Here is an 18,119-nt window from a genome sequence, read left to right on the forward strand (position 1 = left end):
CATCACGTGCAAAAAGTGTTTGGTAGTTGTGTCCGCACCGACCGCTAACACAACAAACCTTTGTAACCATCTGAAGTTGAACCACCGCCACATTTATCATATTCTTTATCTTATGAAAAACTAAAACGCATAAAAACAACTTCGTCCGCAATGCAATCTTCAGTCTCCGAATCTCTTTACGCTGCAACTCCTGTATTAACCTAACCCTACCCCGTATAACCCTAACGTGCATATTCTATAGGGTGTCCCATAAGTCTGCATACATAGGAAAAATAAACGTTTCTTGACATAAACCATTTTTATTTCTATAATATGCTCTATATGACTGCCATTTTGTCGGGAACACATTTCAATGCGTGTCCTCCACTGCTGAAGAACTATAAAGAAGAAATATAAAGAAATACATGTTAGAACCATATGTATTATGTCTCCTATGTATGGAGACTTATGGGACACCCTGTAGATGGCTGATGTATACAGAAGGCCTGAACTGAATCCTCACAGCACGCCACTGAATTTACTATGTTTCATACTACATTGAACATACTTGAATTTATAATTTGCACTTTACATGAGTTTTTTTTTTTTTATTGCTACAGTTCTATGGTAAGTCTATAGCAGTTTAATTCCAGTGCACTATTTGTTTACAAAAGGAAACATACTTGAATTTACAGTACACTTATTTGATTTCAAAGATTTTTTTGTTTCGTACAAAAGTGAAAATACTTTGTTTTAGTGGTTAAAAGCTTTATTTATGTTTAAAGAGTATATTTTACATTGTTTTGCAAGAAAAAAATAAACAACTTTAAGGTTAACAAATAATCGTTTTTAATAATCGTGATTTCAATTATTGCTAAAATAATCGTGATTATTTTTTTTTTCTATAATCGAGCAGCCCTACTGTTTATCATATAACCCTGTGAGCTTTCATCAAACATTAATGATGACTCATTACTTGCCATGAAACAGGAATCTGAGTTATCTATTTCTCTAAAACAACTGTGGCTGAGGGGTCACTTGTCAAAGCAGTTCACTCACTATGGGTTCTCTTTTTCTGGTAGAATAACCCTCAACTTTAATCTGAGCTTTTATGAACAGCTACATGATCAGTGAATTAAATAAAGGAAAATTATCTGATTTCCACTGACAAAACATAAAATACAAAAAATAACATTATAATAAATGGTGATAAATTGCTTACGAAAGGTTAAATAAAGAGAAAAATTAATTTGGGAACTGCCACAAAAGTAGCAATAGGTCTTTATGGGTTAAACACATCAGCTACTTGTGCCATTATTTTATGTAGGTATTTTAAAGCTAAATTTTAGATGTATATTTTACTTTATTTTTTAAATTAGCCTCAGATTTTAGTTGATTTTAATGTATTCATTTATTTATTAGTTATTTATTCTACATTGCTATGGCTAATACGGGTCCTCAGTAACTAGTTTCGTTCTTTCTCTGTGATGGAATGATAAATAAACTCCTTTGAATCCTTTTTGAATCCTACTAGAAAAATAAGCAGCAAATCACAAAAATCCAGATCATCCACTATGATGCTATATACCTTAATACACCATGCCGACATGGCACATTCAAAGGATTTATCTCCATTTTTCCAACAAATTAAGGGACATTATCTAATCCCTTATACAGATTCACATTTCCATTGTAATTAGAGAACAAAGGGATGACACATCTGAGAATTAATGTGATCTTTGGCATAACACTATTGACTTTGTGCTGCAAAAAGACAAAGGCGTTCTGTCCTCCAGAGTACAATGACGCAAGACACATTTTATCAAAGGATTGTTTGTCAAATGCAGGGCAACACCTTTCAGACCATTGGAAAGGCCAACACACTGTGATTCCCAAAGCCTCGAACCACTTCATCAACATTTATAGGGTAAAATTTCCCACAGCTGAGACACACCATGACTCCCAATCATGGACGTGTAGAGAAATCTGGGGCTGTTTAGGTAACTCCGGGGGTTTCTAGTGTGAGCTTTAAACTGATTGTGAAGAACAGCTCTACTGTCTCTTGATTGAATCAGTGCTTCTTTTCTCCACAGAAACTGCAAAGAAAGGTGATTGGGTTTTGTTTTTGTTTTTTTAAAGTAATTTTAACATTCTTGTTTCTCAACAAATGGTGAGACTGCCTTAAAAGCACATTTACCCCATCATCTAGGCTTTTCTCCGCATGGACAATTGCTGTGATGAACACTAAAAGCCTTTCCAGTACCAGCTATCTCCTAGTTTCACGGATGTAACTTACTTTTACTCAGTAACAACCTGCAGAGGCCGTGTTGATGAGCTGCCACCTCTCATCCCCCTCTACTATTGGAATCGGAAACAAAGGCGAGGTGTGATGATGACAATGTGTGTAAGACTGCACCTGTAAACCTTTGGAGTCTGAGTTAATTTTGGCTGTTTTTGATACTTTTGAGTTTGCCTTTATATTTCTTATTAAAAAAAACATTTATCTTGCCTTGTTTGGTAGAATTTTTTTCAGCATAACCTCACCTGTGTGACTCTACAGTATATTTTTTTTATTAGACATGCTGTATTAACACATTGAAACTAAAATCAAACAAAGAACACATGAAATCCGAATAGGAAAAGTTCGATTCTTTACTGTTTCTCAATGAAAACATGTCGCAGGAACCATTTTTATAACTTAGAGTGAACATACAAATTGAAAACTTTGGAAAACTGTGTCATTTGCAGGGGGACGCCTCACTTGGTGTGTAATTTTATTTTATTGTTGCTTATATTATTTTTTATTTACATTTTCAACTACTTTTAAAACACTTTGATTTTGGCTTAAAAGTGTTATAATCTCCTGAGACCAAGGAAAGTAAAGATTTTGGCTTTTTTTTTTTTTTTTTTACATTAAATAACTATTTTGATTGTAAACGGCTTAATGCACCAGTGTGTATTACGTGTTTTGTGTACAATGTATTGATGAAAGTAATCAAATGTGATGAAATACAGTATGGTAACTATACACAATCATATATGAGCTAAAATTGGCTTAGAGGTCTTATTTATGTCTTTGTGCATAAGAAATCAATATAAGTGAATCCCCAAAGGAACTTTGTGTTGGTAAATGCAAATTATGCAAATTTACAGGATTTCAGTTCTGTTCAATATGTTGATGGTCATATGAACTATGTTTTCAGCTCAAAAATGTCCAATTTCATCACAATTAATGCTATATTTTCATTTTCACAAATGGTCAAGTTATATTTGAACTGAATTTACCTGAAAAACAAATATTCTATTCTTTTAGGTTCCCCAGTTTTTCTTACAAGATTATATACTACGTATCACATTTTATTTTTACAGGTTCAATATGGAGTATGGTGCTGATCCATCCTGCTTATGTTACACCAATACATACATTAAGAATGTCACACATCACTTTTTAAATCAACAGTTTTCTAGTAATAAGCATTTTTATAAAGAAATAACAATTCTATATTGTTATTTACTCTTTAGTATGATGATAAACTATACAATAAATAATTCTGATCCTAGTTTTAGCACAGGGATCATTTGTGGAAACGGTGACATGGCTGCCGAGCATCAGTATGATGGGATCTGTAACAACCATGTCACATCCGTCCACTGCCACATTTTGTGTTTTTGTGTCAGCTGTTATTGTTTTAGATCCACAATACTAACATTTATGAAGAAGAGGAGACTTAGCAATAGTAAGTATATAAGTTTATTACTAATACAGTACTGGTACTGACCAGATCATCATGGGTAATGTCACGTCCGTCCACCAGCAAAAGTTTTCACATACACGTGCTATTCAAAATCCAATATTTCTGAAAATATAGCTTCTACTGCCAAATAATATCAGTAGTCTGTGCACAAATGTATTAGCATTATTTCAACACAGTTTTATGAATTTCTTACAATTTTTTTTTTTTTTTTTGACAAAAATGGCCACTCATTTGACCCCCTAAGTAAATTTTAGCCGAAATATATATTTTACCTATATCCATAATATTTGTCTGGTACACTGTTCTAATTGTGTTTTAATAGAGTATTTTAACATAAACATTTGGTGATATTATAGATATACAGTAGGTATATAGATAAGGCTGATATACAGTTGGATATGCTGTGATAAAAGGTTTTGCCGATGTCATGCACACCTTTACTGTAGTGAAAAATATCTATTATCGCTATTTTCCAGCTTTCCCTTTTTTGGCAGGTTTGGCTGCACCCACTGCAGTTTCTCTGCCTTTCCCCTTCCTTTCTCCTTTCCCTCCCTGTGTCTCGCTGTCTGTCTTCTTTTAAGCGGCCATACCCATATAATGCCAAGGCCCACGGTGTTGCTGGGAGCACCTGGTGAGTTAAAGGCTAGGCCAGGTGGTACACAGCTTTGACTGCCAATTAGAGCGGTGACCATGTGAGAGCAGCCCGAGATAACTTCTAATTAACAATGGACCTCTGAGGCATAACAATTAGCCTTTCCTTCAAATAAACCCAGAGAAAGGGATGCATGTGGAGCCCAATGACAAAATCGGTTTTTCTTTGTTGTTTTCCTGTTAAGATGCCAAATAGTGCTGAAATAAAATACCTAAAACATGCCTCATTCTAGGCAGGGCTTAGTCGTGTATGTTACCCGTATGCACACATTTCATTTCAGTAAAGAATGAAGGCTTTTTCCTGACAAGGTCATACACGCTGCAAGCCTGTCAACACCACTATAGGAAGAATAAAAGATATACAAGACGCTGTACATCGATGATGACACTAAAAGAGTGATGTGCAACTTAACTGATTGTACCCGAAAATGATTAGGACAGCAAAGGGACAATGTGATGAGAACAGCTCAGGCTCACAAGGAAATGATGAAAGTCAAGGTCAGCAAATCTGTCCATCAAATGAAAAGAAAAAAAAAAAAACTAGATAAGCTTCCTGCAGATGTGATATGGAGATGTATGGTTATGTATCAGAGGGAAGTACCCATCTGCTGCACAGTACAGTAGGGTTTTACATAATGCATCTAGCCCTCTTGAAATACACCAGCTGTGGATTCCCTTCCTCTGGTTCTCCAAAGGCACCTGCCAATAAACATTATCAAACAAGCAGTTGCAGATAAAAGCCATGCACTAATTTGACATGCCTAATTGCGGGAGTGATGTGTAGTCTCTACTTTGCTGATTGCGCTAGGGAAAGATTAGGACAGCAATCGTAGGGCCGTCTTTCTTTGTTGCAGAGGCGGTGGTGTTTAAATTGTCATTTTGTAATGATCTGCGATAGCCTCCCTAGTGGGCAAAGTGCAACCGAGCTGCTTTGTTCATAAATCCTTACATAAACGCCATGTATGCTCCACATGTGGTCACACTATAAGAAGTCTGCTCATGCTTGGAAAAAAAAAAAATGGTGCTGAGGTGTTTCTTGGAAAAAAGCCAGCAGTGTTAAGTGGAAACAGAGGGCAAATCAAAAAGCCAGAGAGAAGTCCAAGGGGAATACTATGAAGGGAAAAAGACAGGCTGTGACTGAGATGAGAGGCCAGAACAAAGGACACTAACTATTAGTGAAATATACTTGTACATGCAGCAGACCACCACCCGAGGGACTGGAAACATTTCTGGTGTTGCTGCTGCTGACTTGGTCCCAGATCTTGTAGTAAAGCCATGTACTTAAAGGGTCTGATTGGGTCTGTGGTGAGCCACAGCGATTCCTCTGTCTGGGCCTGGGAGTCTGAACACCAGAGCTGAATAACTGATTACAGTAAAGCCTGTGCTGACTTAACTCAGCCTTCACGCCACAGCAGCTGAAGACCAGAGGAAATACCTTGCAGGGCAGATCTTATAAGTGGAAGTCGGATCGTTAGTGAAACTTGCACAAATTCTGAATGCATTAGATGTTAGGTTGCCCTTGTGGAATGCTATAGGTTTTCTTGCTGGTACAGTGTGGTGCGCTTTGAAGCGGAACCCACAGAACAACTGCAGTTTCATCTGACTTTGCCTTGCAGCTTGTCTTCATCTGGCTGGCAGCTGGAGAGAGTTGCCATGATTCACAGTGACTCATTGCTTGTACCATGCTCTACTGTTAAAAGGAGCCTAAAAAGGGTTTCCATTCACACTCCGGGGCTCAACAACGAGACATACCCAATTGATGGAGCGAGAAAAAGGCCACGTCTGGGTACTAAATGTAGAATCCCTTAAGAATTAGGAGGTGATGAAAAATGTACAGGTGTTAGATACATTCCATATGCGCAGCGCTGATCGGACACTTGCAAGAAAACTGCAGCGGATACATATGCAAATGAACTCTACAAAAGGGTGTAGTTCAGGGGTGTTTGAGGATGTGACTGAACAGCTGCCACAAGTTAAGAGTAAGCTGGATACAACAGGTTGTTTTTTACAAGCATGTTGATGTACTGACAAATGCTGATTACAAGAACCAACAGCATCTGATCAATTATCTAACTTATTATGCCAAAATATCCACCGATTTAAACTGCTATACAAAAATATGGTCTGGTCCCAGTATAAAGATGGAGGGTCTTAATACTGATGTTACGTCAATATTCTGTCTTAAATGTTAATGTGTGCTTGTTGTTCCTCATCTAGTTGGCATGTGTTGTCCATTACCATGTGGTATTGTTCTTACCATCGCTGGTATGTGCTGCCCTTTACCATTAGTGCTATTGTAGTTTTTTTGGGGTTTTTTTCTTACCATTGTTGGTATGTAATTATTGCTGTTCTTTACCACTTGTGGTATTACAGTTTTTTTGTTTTTACCATTGTTGGTATGTCATTATTATCATGTAAGTTGACGATTAACTGTTACCAGTGGTAACACCACCAGGAATGTACTTTGTTTCCATTTTTTTTAACACACATTTTGGTTATGTAATGTAAATACTGTCAAATGAGTTTATTCTAATTTGGTATCGGCCTATTTTGTTCTGTTTTGTCCATTATTCTGGTTTGAAGTCGAAGGACAGGAGTGAGTATTTAAAAGTTATTATGTTCAGTTATTTGATGATGAGAATGGGGGTGGGATTAAATAATTTTTTTTTTTCTTCCCACTCCTTTTTGAGTGTAAATGAATGATTTTTTTTTTTTTTTTTTGGGAATTGTGATTTTGTTTGTATTCTATAAATACTCGAAATAAACAAACAAATGAAATGAATGAATGAATGAAATTAAATTAACTAGGGGTGTAAGAAAATATCGGTTCTGCAATATATCGCTATATTTCATTTCACAATACTGATAATATATAATAATTAAAAAGTACTGTATCAATATTTTTAGGTATTTATTCAAATGCAGATATTGTGGAGGTTTATTTTGTTTTTTCTTTTTTGTTTATATATTATTTATTATTATTATTTAACACTCTTTTATTAAATAGTGCTAGTTCATTTGCTGGGATTGCACAAAAATAATGTTCTGATGTTAGTTCTGAACTAATAGAATATGAACATTTGAACAAGATCTTAAACTGTAATGTCTGTAAAACATCATTTAAGTTTTAAAACAGGAACATTTTGTGATATAACATTAGATATAACCTGTTGTGATCAAATAAAAATGTGTTTAGCATTTGTGCGGATTTCTAGTGTAATTCAATTCTTCAAGGAAATAATCATTAAAAAAAAAGAAACAAACAAAAAATTGCCTTTTTAACAGTATGATGATATATTGTGATATATCTTAATGTGTACTGTATTGTGATGTGTGTAGTATTGTGATTTGTATCGTGTCGCCAGATTCTTGTCGATACACACCCCTATTATTAACTATACATTTGATAAAGTTGTTGTTTAATAATTACTAAAGACATCAACTTCTATCCCTGAATCTGAAAAATTTGAGAAATCTTGATTCAAACGTGCTCTTTTAAGCTTTTCTAAGTGTTCATGAGGTTTGGAGAGGCTGAATGAGCTCTTCTGCAGGTTTAACTTCATGCATATGTTTCTATAGATACGTCCACTATACTATGTTCTACAAATTAACCAACAGTTCAGCCTCTTTGCTGGTTGCTATGAGACATTCATAATCATTACTGCTTTTCTTAATTGTAATTATCGAGCAACTTCCTTTGTGCATGTATTTGTAAAGTGTGCATGTTAAAGTATAAGTGGTGACTGATAAACAATGAAGTAAATCTGGAATTTTACTGCAATAATACATTGTTCTTTTGTCTTAAAAATGTTTTAGAGTTTTCTTATTTTGCTTAAATTTGTTCATGCATATTTTATCATTGCAAGTGTCTGGCATATTCTGCCCCCGCAGATCTTATGTGTTTTGAGTTTAAGTGTTTGTTACCTTGTGACCATAATGAAGAGTTCAAACTACTATTAAAAAAAAGCTATTTTTCTATCGGACAGGATCAGGATTTAGCCCTAAAGCAAAGTGGGCTGCATTTGATGTTTGTAATGATAATGATTGATTGGTATTGCTAATGTTTTTGGACTTGTTTTAAAAGCTTGTTTTTAGTAGTGTTGCAACCGATTAATCAACCCAAAGTGATCCAAAAAAAAATCATTCAACCACAATTCTCCTGAATCAAAGCTTTGTTTCCTTCATTTCTCTGCTGTTAAACATTGGTTCCACTGTTGTGTTTCACACAGACACTTATTGTGACGCTCAAAGAAGCTTCATTTCAGGAAAACTGCAACAGAATATCTCCCTTCAATCAATTCGAGTCGATTAATTGAATCAGGACTTTTTGCATTGACTTCAAGCACCTAGTCGATTAATCGGTTGCTGCTCTAATTTTCATCATTTTATATTTTTCTGTAATGTCACACAATGTTGACAACCTCTTAGTTTCCCCAAAATATACATGTCTATTGAGAAAATTCATTAATGTCTTAAATCCATAATAAGTAGAGGACTAGGAAAGTGTTTGTTCCCCACACCATCTGACCCGAAGGTGGCTGCAAAAAACACAACACCCACCTTCAAAGCCCATGTTTGTTTTGCCTGTACTGGTGCTATTAACTACGGTCCACACTCAGACATATAGTAGGTAACAATTATTTAGTTTCTACTTGCTCTAAAACATAAAAAAAGAGAAGAGGATGTCCTTTCTGAGCTACTCCACAAAAATAGTGGTCTGTCTCAAACATAAACAGCTCATTATAAAGTAACAAAAACACCCTGATTCTTATCTTCATGGGAATGTCCAGTAATGAACACAACATAATTGTTATCATATTCGATTTCTGCAATTAGGTTCTTCTAAATCCTACACACTGGACCCTCAGGTGTGTATTGCGGTTTCCCTCAAAGCAGCTCCTCCTTGCTACTGTATATAATGTTACAAATGGCAATTGCTTATGGCGACTACAATTTCCAGATATAATTGGGCTCCTTGATAATAGATGCCACTATAGCACCTCATCTCCATGTGTGCCACCCTCCTCTCTAAATACTGCAGCGCGGTCCCCCAAGGTCACGGCATCCAATCTGATTGGAGATGTGATGAGAAAGTGCCTGAGCTAATATATTCTACTTGCTTATTATTTATAATGGCAAAGAGTGGTTTCACTGGAAAATTAACCAGCGGTGGTGCAGATACCTTCATTAGTAAATGAGGTGACATCTCCTTGAAAATACAACAACAGAGAGGATCATTTCAAACCTCATAACCCATAAACCTGGAGTTTACTCATGCTGGGATATTATGCTGACAATGAAAAATAGAGTGATTAATGTTTACAAGTAATTAAAAGGATTTCTGTCTTGCACTAAGTGAGTTTACTTCCTTCCAGGACACCAAACAGTGTGTATGTGCAGCAGTGATTTATCTCGCCTCTGCACATCTGTTCCACGTTCAACAGTTGCTCAAGCTTGGTTCACCACTGCATGTATAGTCTTTTTGAAGTCAGATAGTTGAACAGAGCATGAAGAAGCCAGCAGCCCCTCCAAAAAAGCAGAAAAATCAAAACCAGACCACAAAAACAAAAAAAGAGATAAATAAATAAATAAATAAATAAATAAGCTCTTTTCTTCAACATAACAATGCGTAAGGCACAGCGTAATGGCACAGAATCAAGACCAAATGAAGAAAAGCAGCACACAGACACAATCAAACAAGTACAGATACGCTTCAAATACACTAAACAACTACTCAAGCTTTAAAAACACGCAGGTAATGGTAAAAACAGATAAGATTTGGGCTGAATTTTGCTGAACAAACTTCCAGTGCAACACCTGGTCCTGGTCAGCTGCGCTTCCACACTTCAATCCTGCGCGTTTTTGTTTTTTTTTTATTTTAAATTTTTACTGCGTCTTAATAGACTAGGATGCACAACTAGAGCATAAAGTGATGCTGATAGGGTCTTTTACGGATACTCACATAAAAGTGTGCACCGGAGCTGTAAAAGTCCCGTTTATGTCCGTGCGGTGTGGCGGCAGCTCCACGGAGAAGGAGAGCGGAGAGAAGCGATCCACGGACACGGCACTGACGGCTCCGATGTGAGGAAGAGGAGGAGGAAGAGGAGGAGGAGAGGAGGGGGGATAAGCTCCAAAGACTGGCATCCCTTTAATGCATGTCTTTTTTTTCTTGTACCTTGTGCCTGTTTGGATATGCAAACAGCAGGAGGAGGTTTCCTGTCCTGGATCAAGCACATCCACGCGCTTTCCACGAAGGAGGAGGAAGAAGAAGAAGAGGAGGAGGAGAAGGAGGAGAAGGAGGAGGAGGATGTGAATAGTTTCTTGCGTACTGTTACTCCGCTCCCAGGCAAAATGAGAGGCATGCATTTGAATTCCTGAACGCTGACCATGAGGGTACAAACTACTACGCCCCTCAGCATCCTCACACACTCACATCAAGCTTTTATTTATTTATTTATTTATTTATTTATTTATTGTCATGCATGGCCAGGTGCTGCTCATAGCCTCCAGCTTATTTCTGCAGGAAAGAACAATAAGCTCCTGGAGAATCACAACAAGCTCATTTTTTTGTTCCATTAAACATTTCTTGCACAAAACTGTTGATAAACTACTTGTATTTTTTGACATAAAACAATATAATACACTGTTATTCATTGCACAGTGTAAAAAATGACTGTAGAATTAACACCAAAAAGTTGTAAAATTGCAAAATAAAAAAACTGTAAGTGACAATACAATGCAAAGTTGTTTATTTGAAAAGATTTTTGTGTTAACGATTGAATCAAATATAGCTGTAGTTCTTACTGGAAGAGTATGTGAACCAAAACAGATTTGGACGTAGAAATGATGTATTTCTATTGTTTTTAGAAAATAATACAATGTGGTGCTGTTTAAATTGCAAGACCATAATGTTGAAATAACGGCCTATTTGCTTATATAAGCTTATATATTATATATAAGCGTTATACAAAAGTAAACATTTAACAATGTAACATTTCAAATTTGTAAATTAATGGGTTGGTAGAGTTGGTAGAGCAGCTCGTTCAATAACCAAAGGGTTGGTGGTTTGAATCCTGGCTCCGACTGTCCATATATCCATGGAAGACGCTGAACCCTAAATTGTTCCCAGTTGGACCTGGTGGTTTTGGAAAGTGCTTTGGACACCATGAAGGTGGAGAAAATGTGCTAAATAAGTGCAGTCCATTTACCATTTAAATCCAGTGTTAAATCTACATGTTTAAAATGTTAAATCTACATGTTTAAAATGTTAAATCTACATGTTACTCCGTAAATATGTTTATATTTATGTTTATGTTTACGCATTTGCCAGACGCTTTTTTCCAAAGCGACTTACAGGGGAAAACCAATTAAATCACTCAATCAATCAAATTTTATTTATATAGCGCCAGATCACAAAAAAAGTTATCTCTTGACATTTTATATATAGAGTTGGTCAAAACCAGACTCTAAGTCAATTTACAGAAACCCAACAGAATCCAGTTGGATGTGTTTTTTACAGTATTGTTCTGGAAACCACAGCTGCCAGTTTTGTTCCATAAAAACAACAGGATTTTTTTTTTACAGTGTAGATTCCATGCATCAACAGTTTAATGTGTAAGTTTTGAACCCATAAAGACCCAAACAGCCACTGGTGACCAAAATCATCTACTGATCTAAAATGTTGAATAATTTCTGATCCACTAATCCTATCAATACATGTAAATAACTGGTGTAAAATGCAGTTTATCATCTTTTCATGCACACTGTAAAAAAAAATCCTGTTGTTTTTTCGGAAAAAGACTGGCAGCTGTGGTTTCCAAAACAATACGGTAAAAAACACATCCAACTGTAAACATATTTACGGAGTAACATGTAGATTTAACATTTTAAACATGTAGATTTAACACTGGATTTAAATGGTAAATGGACTGCACTTATTTAGTGCATTTTCTACACCCTCATGGTGTCCAAAGCACTTTCCAAAACCACCAGGTCCGACTGGGAGCAATTTAAGGTTCAGTGTCTTCCATGGACACTTTAACATATGGACAGTCTGAGCCAGGATTCGAACCACTAACCCTTCGGTTATTGGACAAGCTGCTCTACCAACTCTACCAACCCATTAATGTACAAGTGTAAAATGTTACATTGTTAAATGTTTACTTTTTTATAACTTTTTTATTAAAAAAAAAAAAAAAAAGCAAATACGCCGTTATTTCAACAATAAAACAATAGAAATACATAATTTCTACATACAAATCTGGTTTTGTTAACAAATTCTTCCTGTAAAAACTACAGCTATATTTGATTTAATCGTTAACACAAAATTTTTCTCAAATAAACAACTTTGCATTGTATTGTCACTTACAGTTTTTTTATGTTGCAATTTTACAATTTTTTGGTGTTAATTCTACAGTCATTTTTTACAGTGTAGTTTTATTTTTTGACATAAAACAATATAATACACTGTTATTCATTGTAGATTCCATGCATCAACAGTTTAATACGTACATTTTGAACCCATAAAGACCCAAACAGCTACTGGTGACCAAAATCATCTACTGATCTAAAATGTTGAATAATTTCTGATCCACTAATCCTATCAATATATGTAAATAATTGGTGTAAAATACAGTTTGTCATCTTTTCATGGTCATCAGATATGGCCCATTTGGATGTTCAGAGGCTCCGTAGTGAATGTGGAAACACCGTCATCTTCTACATCAATGATTCACCAGTAAAACCCATGGAGTTTAGTCAATCATAGTGGATGGAGACACTGGGTTTATGTTCAATTAATGCTATATTTTGTTGAAAGAGTCAGTTTTTCTTCAGTTTTCTCTGTTTCTGATACAAGAAAACACAACTTTAATCTGAGCTTTAATGAACATCCACAGGATAGAAAATTACAGTTTTTCTCGATTGTTTACACACATTTTCTGAAAGCATGCCTCATACTCTCAAAACTCTACACACAAATAAAAAAAAAAAAAAAAAACACACACGATGGGCAAAACCCCTCAATTCTCATGCAAAATGAAACTTTACATTCAAAACAATGTTATTTCTACTCAAAATGGTATTTTGTTTTCAAATGATACACACAAACCATCATATGTAAAACACTGTGATGAATGGAAAACACTTCTTCTCCATTCATCATAATGACTTAGGCCTTTTTTTTCAGTGTTACACTTACTACAGACAGTAAATACATAGGTGTGTTGTAAAATATATGAGAGAAGATGAGACATTTTCTCCATGAAAATTGTGCCAAATGCAGAGAATTGTGTGTAGCGTTTTGAAAAAAGTGTGTTTTAGAACTGCAGTTTGAGTGCAAAGCAGGAATTGGTTCAGGAGGTTGGTGCATGAGTTACATTTTGTGGTCATTGTGTGTCAGGTACCAGTATTTGTGTGCAAACAATTGAGAAAAACTGTAAATATAGGAAAATACATGATGTGTATTAAAAAAAAACACAAAATATAGAATATAATATGATGATAAATGGTGATAAATCAATTAAGAATGAATATATAGATAGAAAAATTAATTTTGAAACTGTCACAGAAGAAGCACTGGGTCTTTATGGGTTAAACATAAACACAACCCTGAAGCTCTTTCCACAAAGAGAATATATTGATTATTTAAGGAACCTTGCTGTTCCAGTGTAAAGTGTACCTGTCCACTGTGGTAAATGTCATGAATCAGTGTTTATATTCTGTGAAACTTCAGGTACTGAATCAAAAAGACAAAAAAACATAAGGATTAAACTGTGAACAAACTATTCCCTGAACTGTAGCTCATTAAAAAAATTCTTTGTAACTCCATTTTGGATTTATTAAACAATATATCAGGATAAAATAAGACTTTATTTATCCCACAGTGGGGAAATTCAAGTGTCACAGGAGCATTTACACAAAACTGAGCATGACAAATGTTAGAAAAAGCAACAAAATAACAGTTAAGAGTAATGTTGCTTTAATTAAAGACTGAATAACTGCAGTAATATGCATAAAAAGGTTAAAACAGATATGATTCCAAATGAAAATGAAATCATAACGTTAATACTGCATGCTCACTTTAATCTCGTAATGTTCCTGGGGGGCCAAGAAAGGTCACAGCATAATGCGTGGACGATGATCCGACGCTTCCTTCTTTAAATATGCTTACCAGATCCCTTCAGCTCGTTTCCATAAGTGCAAACACTAGAGCAGACTAATAGGATAACAGAGGTGACTTGTACTGTCCTTAGCTGCAGTGAGTGTAAGTAGGGTGAAAGCACCAGAGCTAAAGTTCACTGAGCCGTTACAGCCCCAGGCCTCCAGACCTGTTGGTTACATTTATGCCCTTGGCAAGGGGACTGTTTACCTGTTTACCTCAGGCCATTGGAAAAACCGCTCAGAGTTTTATTTTTGCAACTGTTTCATGTAAATTGACAAAATTTCCAGCAGCTCTCCAAAACAATACCTTTTACTATGGCTTTTTAAAGGCTTTTATCAGTTGAAAATGGATGGATATAATAACTGCGTCGTTGAATATACTGTGAGTTTAGAGTGGAAGGTTTTTTTGTATGATAAAAAAAAATGTCATTATGATAAAAATGGTGATATAAGTCAAAGATTAATGTGATAATGAGCAGCTTCTTCCTAAGTGAACACTCTTTCTCTGTTGTCCCTAAGTGCGCAATTACCATTTTCATGTTTCGTGCTGCACTATTATTGTATATAGTTATACACCTCTATTTTTATTTACACTGTTGCTGAATGTTAAAGTCATTATTCAGTGTTGTCCCTGACCCTGTGACGAGAAGCAGCACAAACAGTTAGAAACATCTGACATGTGTTGAATGAAACCTGGTATAAAATGTCAGAAAATTAATGCATTAAATTTCATCTTGTCTGTGCAAAAGAGCGTAAAGGGAGGTCACAGTAAATGCGACCACTTTGGTTTAAAGAAGCTGTTTTTCCATGAAACAGTATTTCTTGTTAATGCTGTACATAGCCTACACTGTTTCCCATAAAGTCGGATAACTTTGTTTTCAGACACATTCCCCTTTTTATTTATTTATGCACATCAATAAATCACATTTGAGCTGGTTCAAAGATTACAAGCTGAGTCCCAATTACAGTTTATCCATCAAAAAAAAAAAAAAAAAAAAAAGTCCCATTGTCACGATCATTTCATGAGAAGAGGTAAAAATATTTTAACCTAACTTTATGAGTAACAGTGTATCTAAAGTTAATATTTTTCTGACATTTTGTATTTATCTATACTAAAGAGACAACAACTGCCAGCAAATTATTCCTTGTATGTTTCTACATACTTAGTCAATAAAGTGAATTCTACTAAACATCAAATGACATTTTCTTTACAGTTTTACCCGTAAAGACTTATAACTATTTTTGTAATGGCATCCAAATGAAATTTTCTCTACATTTAATGACTCTCAAGTGATTTATCACCATTTATTACAATATTATTTTCTGCATTTTGCATTTTTCAGGGAAATTCAGGTATTTGGCTATATTTAATTCACAGATCATGTAGATATTCATAAAAGCTCAGGGCAAATTTAATGATTATATCAAAACAGAGAAAAGCGAGGAAAAAGTGACTTTTTTTTTTTTTTAGCAAAATATATCAATAACTAAATATAAAACAAGTGTCTACACTGTAACAAATTTCCTGTAGAATTTACAGCAAATACCAGGCAAAAAGTTGCCAATGAAGTGCTGTAAAATTGTTTGCTAATTACTGTAGAAATAATTACAGTATATTACTGAATACTTTTTACAGGTTTTTTGCTGTATATAAGTTACAACAAAGTATTGCTGTTTTATATTAGAAACAACCATTAACTGTATTTGATCTTTTTTAGTTTTGACTGCTCCAGTTCAACTGTAGCCATGCTAACCAAGCTAATGGCGCTAACAGAGCCTGGACTATCAGAGGCATTTCCTATCAGGGCTAATGCACGCAGCTAGCATTAGCTTAACATAGTCAGTTTTTCACTAGCTAACATTTGCAAAAACAGTGCAGTCTGAGTCCCACACCCTGTATATTCTGTATGAAACACAACTAAGTTTAATAGAATTATGTGAAATACAGTCACTCACCCAAATAAATAAATATTATTCTTTGTTGTCTCTGTTGTCAATTAAATTTATTCTGATATAAAATTATATTATGACATTGTCAGTAGGTGTTTTATCAGCAGCTCTACAGCACAGTTTTGTTAATGTGATTTAATATTAAAGCATATCTGCCTACTTTTCAAAGAGATAGGATGTTTTCTGTTTCAAATAAACATCATTACTGGCTGGAACGTAGTGGTTAATGAATAATATTAGACCACTCTGCTGGAATGAGGAAAATATGAGCTCAAAAAGAAAACAAAAAAAATCAAGCTACAGATTTTATTCAGAATCAAAATCCTTTATTGTCATTCAAACATATTTAAAAACCATGGAGGAATACAAAGTGTCACCCAGGACCAATGTAATAATAAATACATAACATATAATCTAATCTAAAAGCAGTACTTAAAACATAAAAGCCCAAACAACATTGCATTGATATAGATATTAATTTATCCAATTATGTGGTTTACAAGAAAGAGACAGATAAATTAATCTATTTTCTGACAGTATCTGGTTTTATTATTATCATTATTGTTATTTTGAGGTCGGGGGGGTCTGCTAATCAACTGGCTATGTTTTTTTTTAATGTTTCTATGATATCGATGTTCTAAAATACATGCACTCGATCAATACACAACATACAGTATATAAAATGCAGCTGAAGATACTTGCAGCTTTAATTGAATGTGCACAAGAATAAAACAACAGTTATTTAAATCAAATAAATTCTGGAATTACCTAAATATGCCTCTATATAAACAGAGATACTGCCATACGTGTTACCAGTACATGGTTATATATTGTCATCACACACATAGGTCACGTGCATGTTCTGCATATGAGAAGAAAACCCCAATGGGAGTATTCTTTTCCAGGATGATGTGGCCTCATCCATAGACACAAAGGTCTGATGAGTATGAACATGGTGTGAATCATACACTCTGGCCTTCACAATCACCAGATCACAAAAATGATGAATATTATGTTGCAATGACATGTTCTACATGCCCTCCCCGCCTCCATCAGCAAAACACCAAATGACAGAAAATCCTTTGTTAGGATGGTGTACATCCCTCCTATAGAGTTCACAGACTGCAAAATCAATGGGAAGGACCAACAATTCATTAAGACCCTTATGTTGTTGCTGTGTTTGTTTGTTTTTTTATTTTCAATTGCAGCCCGTGTATATGAGGATGACTCATACACATGAGATGAGGATGAGGATACTTAAAAAGACTTGACATTATAGTCAATGCTGTCCTGCACATTGTATTGATACTGGAATTGGATTTTGTGTGTGTGTCTTTTTACTTGACTTTTCTTTTATATTTATATATATATATATTTATTCTTGACTGTTTTTTAATTGATATGTATATATTTACTCTGAGCACAATACAGAACATAAAACAAATTTTGTTGCACTGTGGTATTTTGCAATTACAATAAAGCATATTGTATTGTTTTGTATTGTATTCTGTTCTATTCCCTTCTCATCTCATCTCTTCTATTCTGTTCTATTCTATTCTGTTCTATTCCCTTCCCTTCCCTTCCCTTCCTTGCTCTTCTATTGTATTGTATTCTGTTCTATTC

At 34.9% G+C, this 18,119-nt stretch overlaps 1 protein-coding gene across 1 annotated transcript in view; it reads right to left on the reverse strand.

Annotated features, from left to right (window-relative positions):
* The window catches only part of LOC115428028 (CMP-N-acetylneuraminate-beta-galactosamide-alpha-2,3-sialyltransferase 1-like), a 141,777-nt gene extending 131,119 nt beyond the window's left edge, over nucleotides 1-10,658 (reverse strand). Inside the window, exon 1 of the mRNA XM_030146802.1 lies at nucleotides 10,348-10,658. The gene's annotated coding sequence lies outside the window, so the exon portion shown is untranslated. The remainder of the gene's footprint in view (nucleotides 1-10,347) is intronic.
* Nucleotides 10,659-18,119: the final 7,461 nt, after the last annotated feature.

The sequence above is a fragment of the Sphaeramia orbicularis genome, chromosome 11, assembly GCF_902148855.1.
Source record: "Sphaeramia orbicularis chromosome 11, fSphaOr1.1, whole genome shotgun sequence".
Classification (NCBI taxonomy): Eukaryota; Metazoa; Chordata; class Actinopteri; order Kurtiformes; family Apogonidae; genus Sphaeramia; species Sphaeramia orbicularis.